This window comes from Ictalurus punctatus, chromosome 12 (genome assembly GCF_001660625.3).
Source record: "Ictalurus punctatus breed USDA103 chromosome 12, Coco_2.0, whole genome shotgun sequence".
NCBI lineage: Eukaryota > Metazoa > Chordata > Actinopteri > Siluriformes > Ictaluridae > Ictalurus > Ictalurus punctatus.
The window spans coordinates 1,498,069-1,512,253 of NC_030427.2; the positions used below are offsets into that span (position 1 = coordinate 1,498,069).

The 14,185-nt window shown below is 41.1% G+C and overlaps 1 protein-coding gene across 12 annotated transcripts in view; it reads left to right on the top strand.

The window, feature by feature from the left end:
- The window catches only part of LOC108261271 (TBC1 domain family member 10A), a 45,846-nt gene that overhangs the window by 21,866 nt on the left and 9,795 nt on the right, over nt 1-14,185 (top strand). For 5 of the 12 annotated variants that reach the window (XR_008397344.1, XR_008397339.1, XR_008397342.1 and 2 more), the window contains exons 2-10: nt 25-159; nt 1,032-1,085; nt 1,181-1,296; nt 4,261-4,368; nt 4,473-4,573; nt 4,679-4,852; nt 5,074-5,419; nt 5,705-5,864; nt 10,914-11,042. The exons of 1 other annotated variant lie outside the window; for it this stretch is intronic. The gene's annotated coding sequence lies outside the window, so the exon portion shown is untranslated. Of the gene's footprint in view, nt 1-24; nt 160-1,031; nt 1,086-1,180; nt 1,297-4,260; nt 4,376-4,472; nt 4,574-4,678; nt 4,853-5,073; nt 5,420-5,704; nt 5,865-10,913; nt 11,043-13,988; nt 14,142-14,185 lie in introns of those variants that run through there. 6 more of the 12 variants (XM_053684371.1, XM_053684373.1, XR_008397345.1 and 3 more) reach the window with 5 other exon arrangements.

The following is a 14,185-nucleotide window of genomic DNA, read 5'->3' on the forward strand; positions in this document are numbered from 1 at the left end:
ACGGTGTTAACACCTGTGTTTCAGGTGTATCAGTATGAAGCAGGCGGTGACGGCGCACTGATTCACTCTCGGAGCTCGGTTCACTAATGACCGAATCACCGAGGAACCGACCAAAGATAACTCACACCCGCACGGAGAAGAAGAACAAGAGGAGGAGAAGTGAGAAATAACATTTTAAAACTTTTTTTATTCACTCTGGTTCAGTATTAATGTTAATATTATACAAATATACTAGCGGTGCTAGCTTTTGAGGAGGCAGTCCAGTCCACGCATGCGCAGTGTAATTAATGAGCAAGCTATTCGAAATGTGATTAGCAAATAGGTCGATGTTATTTTTTATTCTATTTAAAACGATGAATTCACTCTGTCAATAACTGCCCAGTCTGAGAATACTGCATGATTTACTTTTATAAGTGGACGTGGCAGAACGACATTTAGCTTCACTGGCTAATTAGAGCTCTTTTACTAGTTTAATGGCTGAGTCATCCGGCTTCGCGCATGCGCAGTGTGGGTTAAGGAGCTATAGTTCTCTTCTTTTGAATTATTATTATTATTATTATTATTATTATTATTATTATTATTATTGAGACCATTTGGGGTGAATTTGGAGCATGTGGGGGGTTCGAGTGACCCCAGAATGACCTATAAATATTCTTTTAATATCTCCAGAACTGAAGCAGCACAAACGAAAATTTTTACGGCACAAACCAGCACAAACTATTCTGCCGATGTTTTGTGTTGGTGGGGGGTCCAACTTCACGCAGGTTGTGCGCGCGCGCGCGTGCTCTTCAAATATCCAGATGTTCGATGGTCAAGTGTGTAGTGTACAGATAGAGTGCACAATTTAAGAAATAGGAACCAGTCAGAGAAAGGACATCGTAATAAGAACAGAAAGCACTGACCAAATAAGGAAATAGATTAAACTGGTACACGGCGTATGGGAGGCAGGAGATCGTGACAGTTATGTTGAATTATAACGTGTTGGATTATAGAAATAAATAAAGTGGTACTGATGTGTGTGTGTGTTTTAGGATGAGCTGGAGTGGGGCAAAGAGAACTGCATTCAGATCAAACGGATACAAGAGGTTATGACTCTCACTCACTCACTCACTCGCACACATCTATACACACACTTCTCGACACAGATCCCTAACTATCATTTCTGGTGTGTGTGTGTTAGAGGTGGCCGAGTTGTTTGAGGATCTGAAGAATTGAGTGTCACAATTCAACATGCACATCAGCGAAACTTCTCCCTCTGACTACACCAGCACCCACGCACAGAAATTCATAGTGCAGGTAACACACACACACACACACACACACACACACACGAGTAGAGCAGGTGTAGTTTAACAGCATATGTGTATAAAGAGGCTTTTTTCTTCAGGTCAAAATATATACAGCAGGGGTGCCCAATATGTCGATCGCGATCGACTGGTCGATCGCAAAGGAAGTGCAGGTAGATCGCTAGTTGACGTAGTTAGTTGACGTACAGGGCAGCCAGTCTGAGATCTCGTCTTTTCTCTCACCACACGTGTGCTATCAAGCGCGCCAGTGCTAAAGGCTAGCAAGCGAAATCGTGGGGAGAGGACATTTTTCAGTCTTTTAAAGAATTCATTGACAAAACCCAGCTCCAGTGTGCAAATTGATATCAGTCAATGGTTGAGCAGTGCAAATGGATTCATTGCCAAGTGCAGGGAAGACGATGCTTTCCCTGACTTCTTTAACTACCACTGTGTTGTGGATAAAAAATGTCATAAAATAAACATAAGGGAGACCTAGCATCCAGCAAAAGGGAGAAGAAGAAAAAAACGGGCACCTAGACACATAGAAGCGGGATTAGGCGGACATTGACGGATTGGAATTACACTTTAAAGATCTTTAAGAGCAGTAGTAGTCAAAAAAAGCCAAAAAGAGGTATACGAGCTGAGCTGAGGAGTGCTAATACACACACACACACGCTCGTACAGTCAAGGGCGGGCAAGTAGACACAACATACACACACACTCTCTCGCTCTCATACACACACATGAATAACTTTAATAATATCTTATAGTAATAGAGAAACTATAAAAAGACAGAATAGTAGGATATGCAGGACAGTAGAACTGTAATGATATTAAGAAGTTGGAAGTACAGTAAACCGCTTTTCAAGTAGTATAAATATATATAAAATAAGAAATATAGTGCAAATATGAAAATAAATTATAAACTAGAAATACAGGAAAATGTAAACTTACTCATGACTCAAATGGTGAGGGTTCTTGGCTCGCAAGGAAGGCCTTAATTTTAAGAAAGAACCATGAGGAGCCAGTTATAAGGGTGGCTGGGTCAAACTGCCCCCCCCCCCCCCCAAATTACCTAGGTAATTGAGAATCCTGGTTTCTGACCACCTAAGGTAAATGAGAATCCTGGTTTCTGACCACCTAGGTAAATGAGAATCCTGGTTTCTGATTCTCTATGTAATTCAAAACGCTGGGTTTTTATTTTCTGGGTTATTAGAAATGCCTGGGTTCTGATTCTATGTGTAAGTGAAATAGGCCTTTTCTGGAAACATATGGGTTATCTAGTGTGTAAATACAGTATAAATACTGGAGCTTAAGCTCAGGGTAGGGGGATCACTTCTGAGAATTCTCATCGGTGTGGATCTCGTGTGGTGGAATGGAACAATAAAGCTGGACCCTTGCTTCTTCTCACTCACGGCTGGTGTATTTTTTCCATCTCCAACTGGTCTCAGAGGTAGATGTGAGTATTTATTGGCTTTTAAGTTGAGTTTTAAATGTTTTTGGGTAATAGGCTAAATTTGAGCCAACAACTGCATAATACACCAACAAGCCTTATGCACAAGAATGCTAGACGTGAAAGAGATCATGGATGTTGAAACAAAGATCGCCTGTTCTATACGTGCTAGTTCACTTCAAAGACGGCTGTTCCGTGCGCATCTGGGGAAGGCAGATTACGACCAATCAGCTCCTGCTACACACTGACGTGAGACGGCTTAGTAGGGGTAAATTCCTGCAGAGATTTCGAGAGCTCTGTCCGGAGATAAGCGAGTTTCTTTTTGCTGTTAAACATGCAGAATACACCCAGGTCAATGATGATCAGTGGTTGCTGGACTTTTTTTAACTGAGCATTTTTAACCGATCTGACCAACTTAATTTGGAGCTGCAAGGAAAAGACAAAAATTAAAGGCAGTTAATGCCTTTAAACGGAAAATGCAACTTCTGTCCTCAAAGCTGCAGCACCATGTTTTTGGGAACTTCCAAAACCTCCCGTCAGATCTGGAGACGCAGCGGAAGGCTTGTGCGCAGTTTAACATTGCACGCTACACGGAGCAGATTGACAGCTGTCGGTCAGAGTTTGACAGACGCTTTCAAGACTTTGCTTTATTGGAGGCATTCGCCACATTCATGTGCTACCCGTTTAGGGACAATGTTGAGGTTGATTCACTCGCATCGAAAATTGCTGCGCTGTTTCACCTGAACTCGTCTGAAGTGGAGGATGAGATTTTTTGAAACTACAGACTGACATTCAGCTGAAGTCCAGGGCTCATGGACAGTTCTGGAACTTACTCACAGGGGAAAAGTACCCAAACATGAGGAAATGTGCCACCTCCTTGACTGCATTATTTGGCTCTACTTATTTATGTGAGTCAGCCTTTTCCCTCATGAAGATCATTAAGTCCAAATACCGTTCCACAATGACTGATCATCATTTGGAGGCCTGCTTGAGGCTGGCTACCAGCAGCTACTGTCCGGACTATGCAACCCTGGCTGATTCTATTCAGTGCACGTCGTCAGAGTAAGGTAATGACCAAAAATGTACTGAATTGTATCGCGCCATAAGGGTTCATGCAGTTATGCAAGGTACATGAACATATATTGTATGTATGTGTGTGTGTGTGTGTGTGTATGTATATATATATATATATATATATATATATATATATATATATATATATATATAAGTATACGCAGTGTATATATAAATATGTTTAGCATTTTTAGTGTAGGTAGATCTCTTTGACTGGTCATGTTAAAAGTAGCTCGCAAGTCAAAAAAGTGTGGGCACCCCTGATGTACAGTAAATATAAATATTAGTCATAATTCGCAGCCTTAGAAGCACAAGCATCCAAAGTAAAATTGCAAATGCAGAGTTTAAAATTGTCACCATGACGACAAAGTCCAAGAAGTGTAACTTACTCCTGCAGAAAATAAATAATAATAATTATTAAGTATCAGTGATGTTTCCGTTGTTCAGGTGGTGATTGCAGGCGCATTTTATCCGAACTGCTTCCTCCAGGGAACTGTGGACGAGGAGCTCGCCTCCAAGGAACTCTATGGAAACGACCCCAGGACCACCATAGTGGTATTCAGTCAGCTTCCATTTAACTAGGGGATTATTATTATTATTATTATTATTATTATTAATAATAATATTTCTCTCTCTCCCTCCCTCTCTCTCTCTCTCAGGTGTGTAATCTCCCTCCATTTGCATTCCTCTACTATAAACAGCTCCAGTCTCTCTTCAGACACTGTGGTTAAATCAAATCCATCTCCTTTGACAGCTCCAGGTGTGTGTGACACCTGTGTGTGTGTGTGTGTGTGTGTGTGTGTGTGTGTGTGTGTGTTTAATTGTGATTTTCTATAAACATGTATTGTGGGTCTGTGTGTATCAGGGCCTATGTAGAGTTCTACCGCTCGTAAATGAGAGGTTCTGGCGTTCTCCCAGAGGTCTCTCTGTCTCTCCTCCTCGCGCAGCAGAGACTTCCTCTCCATCTCAACGTTTAACCCGCTGGAGAGGTGGAGACTTGGGCAGGGGGGTAGTGTATCTCACACCTCAGATATACACGGTACACACACACACTCTGCAGCGAGCATCATCAGATGAGTCATGGTTACATTTTAAGTGAGAGTAGTCATGTGACCACATCCCCTAGACAGTGCGATGTTTAGATGATGTTCTGTACATTAGTGCTGTTCTGTTACAGGTCTCTCTCTCTGTGTCTCTCTCACTCACTGTGTGTGTGTGTGTGTGTGTGTGTGTGTGTGTGTGTGTGTGTGTCTCTCTCAGGGTGAATGTGGATTTTCAGAATCAGTCAGTGAGCCCTGTCAGGGTTCTGAGCAGCTCCATTGAGTTGGAGAATCTTCCGTCTAACCCTGTCTTTATCGTCAATATCACCGAGGTGTCTGTTCCGCCTCTCACTTTCAGTGCACAAATAAAAAAAAGCAGTGGCTCCTGTGTGTGTGTGTGTGTGTGTGTGTGTGTGTGTGTGTGTGTGTGTGTGTGTGCGCACTAACAGGAGGTCCAGGTGCAGCCTTTGGATATTGATGAAGATTTACTGCCCCTGCAAGACCTTCCTCAACTGCGTAGTCTGGAGCAAAGGATGCAACAGAGCCCAGATTACAAGCAAAATCTGGTGAGAGTTTTTTTCCTTTTTGTTAACAACTACTTGCACAATTACACAGCTACTGAGAGCATTTCTGTTTTCTCGAGGTGACACACTCGTACTCAAAGCACAACACTGAACACCACTTTGATATGAGGGAACACTTATGACCTACTCTTTAGTAGAGATGGAAAACACACAGGGCAGGGTAACTGCAGGAGTAGTGAGAAGCACTGACACAGTTGACGAGGCAATACATGCTTATTAATTATTTGTTTTTATACTAGTGTATATTATTTTTTAAATCGGTTTCAGGTAAACTGGTTGGCGCTTATTGACGGGGTGTATGTGCGTGACTGCACCTGGCGCATATTGAAGAGGGTGATTGCTAACTCCCTGGCAAAGAATCTCAATTGGAGGGGAGTCAATGGAAAGACTTCACTGTCCGCTCTCCAACTCGGAGAGGTCGTGATTGGTAAGTATATCTGTTTACATACAGAATTAGCTGTCTCTCTCAGATGATATGTAAGGGGTAATCCACGGCTAGATGTGCATTAAACGATTTTAATGCATGATGTGGAGGAAAAGAACCACTCGTTCAAATCGTTTAATGCACACCTAGCCATGGATTACCCCGCCTATACCATGGTCTTTCCACAATTAATAACGTTAAAGCTGTCATTGGTTTAGAAGTGCAAACTTTGATTAGAAGTTTAAAATAAACTTTGGGAGGTCCCACTTCGGCTCTAATTGGCTATTTATATTTCTCTGGTTTACTTTATTTAAATGGTTAGTAGTCATATGGATCCCAGCATAGCTGGGACAGGCACGCCTTTAAGATTTATTAGTTGGAACGTCAGAGGTATGGGTAATCCTGTCAAGACATCTAAGGATTTTATACATTTGAAACATTTAAACTTCAATATAGTATTTTTACAGGAGACGCACATACGTCTTAAAGTATTAAAGATCATCAAAGGTTACTCTGCCCTTGGGTGAGTCAAGTCTTCCACTCGAACTTTAATTCGAAAGCAAGAGGGGTCGCTATTTTAATTGACAAAAGGTCACAGTTTTCCTCCACTAACGTTGTTGCTGATGTGAACGGTAGATATATTATAGTTGCTGGTACTCTGATGCAAAGACAGGTGTTGTTGGTAAATGTACACGCTCCAAACTTTGATGATGTGGAATTTGCTAATAGATTGTTGAGCAATCTCCCTTTTTAAATACTCACCTGTAGATTTTCGGTGGAGATTTAAACTGTGTAATTCACCAAAACTTTGATCGGTCTAATCCCCGTACTCTGAATCAATCTGCTATGTCTAAAACATTTTCCGATTTTATGAGTCAGAACGGTCTCGTTGATCCCTGGAGATCCCGTAACTCTGCTCTTAAAAAGTTTTCTTTCTTCTCCCAGGTGCTATCCTATTGAAATCCTATTCGAGGATTGATTATTTTTTATAGACAGCACTCTTGATTCTTGTGTAGTTTCTTCTGACTATTTGGGTATTGTAATTTCTGATCATGCGATCATGAATTAGATATTCATCTTTCTATTTATAAACGTAGCCGACCGCCTTGGAGATTTAATTCTCTTCTTTTAGCAGACAGTGAATTCTGTGAGTTCATTTCTACTTCTATTGATGACTTTCTTTTCTTCAGTCAGAATGACTCCACCTCTTATTCATTGTTATGGGAGACACTTAAATCCTATATCAGAGGGCAGATTATTTCTTACTCCACTCTCTGTAATTTAAAGCGCACTGCTAGGGTTAATGAACTTAGATCTGCGATCAGTAGTCTCGATCAAAGATGTGCGTTGAACCCCTCTCCAGAACTTCTTAAACAGCGAATCGACTTACAGGCAGAATTCAATCTTATTTCGACTAAAGAGGCGGAACGCTTGTTGTTACGTACTCCTGGTTCATATTATGAACATGGCGACGAGCCGAGTCGTTTACTGGCACGTCAGCTACGGCGACAGGCCGCTTCCCGTCTCATACCTAGTGTTAAAAACACTCATAATATCGTCACTACAGAGCCCATGGAAATTAATGCTACTTTTAAATGGTTTTACTCTTCACCTTATAAATCTGAATTTCCTGCAGACGATACTAAAGTGAATGCATTTCTTCAAGACCTTTGTAACTCTGTTAGTGATTCGAATACTGCCATGCAACTGGACTCCCCACTCTCTTCAAGAAATTTGAATTCAGTTAAAACTATGCAATCTAACAAAGCTCCTGGCCCGGACGGGTTTCCAGTTGAATTGTTTAAAATGTTTATTTTAAAATTAGCTCCATTGCTTTTATCTGTGTTCAACGAATCCTTGGAATGTGTCTTTGCCTCTGACTCTGACACAAGCCACGATAGCTCTGCTTCTTAAGGAGGGTAAGGATCCAACCTCCTGTGGTTCTTATAGGCCGCTGTCTCTGCTTAATGCAGATGTAAAGGTGTTGGTGAAAGTAATGGCATCTCGTTTAGAGGACATTATCCCTTATATTATATGTGAAGAGCAGAAGGGTTTTATAAAGGGACGTCAGATGTTTTTCAATACCCGTACGCTCTTTAATATAATTTATTCAAAGCATTCGGCAGTGCTTCCTGAGATTGTGATTTCATTAGATGCTGAAAAAAGCATTTGATAGGGTTGAGTGGGAGTATTTGTTTGCAGTCTTGAGGAAGTTCGGATTTGGGGATGAGTTTATTTATTGGATTAGCCTCCTTTACTCAACCCCTAATGCCAGGGTTCAGACAAACGATCTCGTCAAGGTTGTCCTTTATCCCCTCTGCTTTTTGCTGTCGCTATCGAACCTCTGTCTATCGCATTAAGATCTTCTCCCTTGTTTAAAGGAATAGTTCTATACGGTGTAGAATACAAATTGTCGCTATATGCTGATGATTTGTTATTGTATGTAACCGATCCTGTTGCCTCTATGCCTGCTGTCTTGGCTGTTCTGGAATCCTTCGGTGTTGTCTCTGGTTATAAATTAAATTTGGATAAAAGCGACTGTTTTCCTGTCAATACTGCAGCATTTTCTCTCCAACAGTCAGATTTACCGTTTCGATTTAGTCAGTAAGGGTTTAAATACCTAGGTATCAACGTGACACGTTCTCTATCTAATCTTTCATCAGCTAACTTCACTCCCCTTATCTCAAAGGTTAAATCTAACATTCAGATTTGGGTAACTTACCCCTTTCTCTAATTGTCAGGATCAATGTCGTCAAAATGAATATATTACCGAAGTTTCTTTTCTTGTTCCAGCAAGTGCCTCTTTCTCTGCCAAAATCATTCTTCGATTCATTGGATAAGATAATTAGTACTTTTATTTGGGGAGGGAAGCCACCAAGGGTTAGTAAATTATTGCAGAAATGTAGACTTAGTGGAGGACTTGCATTACCCAATTTTCAATTCTATTACTGGGCTGCGCACATCCATAAACTCTGCTACTGGGTTAAATCTCCTGAATCTTCTTGGTCTAAATTGGAACTATTGTCGTGTAGGGAATCCTCTTTACCTGCTTTACTTTACTCCTCTTTACCTACAAAACTCTCCCTATATACTGATAATCTAGTTGTCCTCAACACTTATGACTTGGTATCAGTTTAGACGGCGCTTTAAATTTGTAGGTGCATCCTCTTTGTGTCCTTTAGTCAACAACCATCTATTTCCTCCATCGTGTTTGGACTCCACATTCTCAGTGTGGGATGACAAGGGTATTGAACAAGTTAGAAATCTGTATCACGAAGGTGTGTTCGATAGCTTTGCCAATCTGGCATACACTTATGACCTCCCTGTGACTCATTTTTTTTCGGTATTTTCAAATTCGGAATTTCGTTTCTAGATGTTTTCCTGATTTCCCCTCTGCGCCTCCTGAACAGGTTTGGGAAAGCTTGTTTTCAAACAATCCACATCAGAGAGGAATGATTTCTAGGATTTATGATTTCATTCTGGCGTTAGGTAGTGAGTCGTGTAACAAAGTTAGGAATGCGTGGGAAACGGAGTTAGGAGTACAGATAAGTGAGGGGTGTTGGGAACGTGCTATAGGGAGGGTACAGTCTACCACTTCCTGTGCTCGTCTTGGACTCATCCAGTTCAAAGTTTTACATAGAGTCCATCTGTCCAAGTCGAGACTTTCTGTGATGTATCCGGACGTAGAGGACAAGTGTGATAAATGCCATGGCTCTCCCTGTCATCTTGGCCATAGGTTTTTCTTCTGCCCTGATCTCCATGGTTTTTGGACTGTTTTTTTACCATCATGTCCACTATTCTCAGGGTAGATTTAAATCCTTGTCCATTGATTGCTGTATTTGGGATTCCTGATGCCTCAGTTCCATTGAGCTTGATACAAAAGGATGTTTTTGCTTTCACATCCCTTATAGCAAGACGTTCCCTACTGTTGCAGTGGAAGTCTGCTAAATACCCATCTGTCTCCCAGCGGCTAAAGGGCGTGATGTTTTTTCTGAAACTCGAGAAAATAACATATAGGATGAATGGTTGTACGGACAAGTTTTTTTATAAAGGGCATCCCTTTATTGTATACTTTATGGAGTTAGACACTTCCCACTTAAATTTTTGTGCCTGTTGTTGGATTTTACAATATCTTTATAACCAGCGACAGTTATTGGGTATCCATGATGAGGCAGGGGGCGGGTTTTCTGCATTTTTAATTTTGTTTTCCTTTGTTAGTGAAAAAAGAAGAAAAACCTGTGAATGTTTACTGCTGTGTGTTGCTCAATTTGTTTTCCTTGGGAAAGGGAGGGGAGGAGAGAAGAGAAAAGGTGATGTTCAGCTGACATGTAGACGTGTTCAGGAGAAATGTTCAATAAAAATGAAACTGGAAAGAAAAAAGTAGTTTAAAATAAACTTTAATTTCCATAAGTTAGGTGGTTAGATCTGGAATTTTGTCTGAAGTAAATCAGACACACAGATAAAGTAGTGTGATAAGATTTAGGAATGATCACGGTGATCAAACTGGCTGGAATTACCTGTGCAATAAACAGTTACAGTGAGGGGAAAAAAGTATTTGATCCCCTGCTGATTTTGTACGTTTGCCCACTGACAAAGAAATGATCCGTCTATAACTTTAATGGTAGATTTATTTGAACAGTGAGAGACAGAATAACAACAAAAAAATCATAGAAAAACGCACGTCAAAAATGTTATAAATTAATTTGCATTTTAATGAGGTAAAAGTATTTGACCCCCTCTCAATCAGAAAGATTTCTGGCTCCCAGGTGTCTTTTATTTTTTAATTTTTGACATGCGTTTTTCTGGATTTTTTTTTGTTATTCTGTCTCTCACTGTTCAAATACAACTACCATTAAAATTATAGACTGATCATTTCTTTGTCAGTGGGCAAACGTACAAAATCAGCAGGGGAACAAATACTTTTTTCCCCTCACTGTATAATGCACACCTTCCAGCCAATCAGAATCCAGTATTCACACTGACCATGGTATAAGTGTAATTAATGCTTAAGATTCATAATGACTGTACGATATGTGTTGCTTTATTCCAAAGCTGCAGTTCATAGAAACCTCCTCACGGCTAAAGCTGCAGAGATGGAGGTCGAGGGGACCATGAAGAGGCGGCTCCAGCTGGCATCAGATCGAGAGTGTGGGCGCAAGAGCAGACTTTTGATAAAGGAGGGTATTTACAGTGTTTTAACTGCTTTTTTGCGCTATTATTAATTTGTTAAAATGTTCATATTATAGTCTATTTTTAATTGTTTATAAAAGTCCTTGCTGTTTTTAAGTGGCTGAATTAGTGTGTGTGCGCGTGTGTGCGTGCGTGTTGGTAGCTGGGTGGGTATATAGTTCTGGTCTGAAGTTGACATACCCCTTGCAGGAGAAAGAGACCCTGTGTAATCTGTTTAAACGACTTTTACGCATGTTTTGCAGAGAGATCATTTTCACCTTGCTGTTTGGGTCTCTGTCCCACACTGTTACAGTGCAGTATTGAGAGCGCGAGGGAGATCGATTTTCTATCAGAAACAGTAACTATATAAAATGGACGTCAACACGCACCACTCTGTGAGGTCATTTCTCGCTCTCAACAGAGTAGTTGTGATTGTTCAGTGTTTACGACGGGGCCAAAACATTCAAGGCCATGGTGTATTTTGACTGTTCCTGTAGCATAATCTCACCAAACTGTGTGTACACGAGTCCACAGACACTGAGTCTATTCACAGTTCCATGCTGTGTAGATGTTCTGCTCATCCTCACTGTACCGTAAAGGTCAGAACCTCACATCTGTAACCTTGTAGCTTTCCTTAATCAACACGACTGCGACCAAGCTTGTGTATCACTACTATTTTTAGATCTCTGCCTCTAAAAAGTATTGGCGCCCTGCGCGGCCGCCTCTCAAATCTTTTGGCGCCCTACGCGGCCAGCTCTCAAAACTATTGGCGCCCTTCACGGGCAGTTCTCAAAAGTATTGGCACCCGATCTGAATTTTGCCACGGCAAGCACCACTCACATTTTCTTCAGGAAATGTCCCTTAAAATAATAAAAGGTCTCTCACTAGGCTGTGTGTCGAGATAAACGTAAAAACATCTTGAGCTTGTGTTCACCACAGACCTTATTTCCGGCATTTAACCCAAAACCCCATTGACGGAAGTGCTAATACGCTGACTCGTTTCTGGGTTTCACGACTCATTCCTGCAGCACTCTGTAAGACGGGCTGTTGTTATCAAACCATCGAAGTAGGATAAGCGGCTTTGGTAATGATTCTTTAAATGAACCGATTCAGAATCCTCTTCTTGAATCGTTTGAGTCGTTCTCACTCGGTCAGGGTTGCACGTGTGGGTTGCTTTTCCTGCACGTGTAATCAGCACGTGTTCACAGACCGTAAATCCCGACCCCATGGTAGACACTCGACAGAAATTTCATACTAAAGTAAGTATTTTATATTTTCTGGGTCTAAACAGAGCAGAAGTATTGCTAACGTGTTGTACAGATTCTATTGGACTAGTGAACTGTGTGGATTTGTATATTTAACCCAGTTTAATATGGCCTGCTTTGTTCAGTCAGAGACAAGTAAATCTGTTCTAATGTTCATTTATTTTCCATAGATAAAACACGTTTGTTTACACATGAATACGTACTTTATGCCTTCAGAATGGTGGAGATTTGGCTCTTAACTATGGTTAAGTGGGGGGTACTATAAAATGCACAGTTCTGAGACACTATATACCTATACTGTGAAATCAGTACATGTGTGTGTTTAGAATGATTATAGCTTTTGGGGAAAAAAACTATTCTTGAATCTATTAGTCCTTGTTCTGATGCACCTGTAACGTCTCCCTGAGGGCAACAGATCAGAGCCAGGGTGAGAGCTGTCCTCAATGATGGTTTTTCCTCTGCTGAGGCAACGGGGGGGGTGTAAATATCCATCAGGGAGGTGTTGTGGATAAAAAATGTCATAAAATAAACATAAGGGAGACCTAGCATCCAGCAAAGGGGAGAAGAAGAAAAGATGGGCACCTAGACACATAGAAGCGGGATTAGGCGGACATTGACAAATTGGAATTGCACTTTAAAGATCTTTAAGAGCAGTAGTAGTCAAAAAAAGCCAAAAAGAGGTATACGAGCTGAGCTGAGGAGTGCTAATACACACACACACACGCTCGTACAGTCAAGGGCGGGCAAGTAGACACAACATACACACACACTCTCTCGCTCTCATACACACACATGAATAACTTTAATAATCTTATAGTAATAGAGAAACTCTATAAAAAACAGAATAGTAGGATATGCAGGACAGTATGGAGGATATGCAGGAGCTTAAGCTCATCACTTCTGAGAATTCTCATCGGTGTGGATCTCGTGTGGTGGAACGGAACAATAAATCTGGTACAAAGTATCAGGGTTTTTCCCCCTCTTTTTCCCACAATAGTTGCATGATTTTTGCTACACCCTTTCCACCGTGTGTGTGTGTGTGTGTGCGCACGCGTGCGCACTACAAATCACTTTGAGGTAAAAATATTTTAAGGCAGCCACTTTCACCTTCCTACAACAATTGGTGACTGGTCTGAGGTGAAGCTTCTTGTCATGTTACTGTGGTCATGGATCACATTGTGGGGATCTCTGTAATGTAACCGTTTCTGTAATTATCCTTACTTGCCTTTGCTCTTTTGTGCTTCTGCGTCTTCTGTTGGTGCTTTATTCTGCTTTTTAGGGCCCAATCACCGCTGCTGCAAAGCCCTATTGGATCTGCTGTTTATTATTGGGACAGAGCACCGAAGGTGCAGCGCTTCCGGTGTCCACCGGAGGGCGCATGCACCGGAGGTGCAGGGCCCTATTGTTTTTCTGGAGTTTATTATTTATTTTATTATTTTTTTCATGCATTCTTGCGGTTTTTAAGGGCCTAAACATGGCTGAAAACTCCCAAAACTTGGCAGATGCGCCAGCACCAGTGAAAATGTAAGTTACGTTGGGCATGGGCATGGTCGAGGAGCTCCTTAGCACCCCTGAATGCAGGCAATGGTCGGGATGAAGTTGCTCCGATGTGCACATGATTTACCATATATATATATATATATATATATATATATATATATATATATATATATATATATATATATATATATATATATATATATATATATATATGGGGTAATAAAGTGTAAAATATAGATAATTCACAATAATTTAATATCAAATATCAGTTAGATTCAGCTTCGGACACAAGTTCCAGGTACTGATCGAGAAGGAGTGGATCAGCTTCGGATACAAGCTGGCCTCGGTGCGTATGAGCAGTGAGGGCGTGGTTGTGTGTGGGCGCGTGAA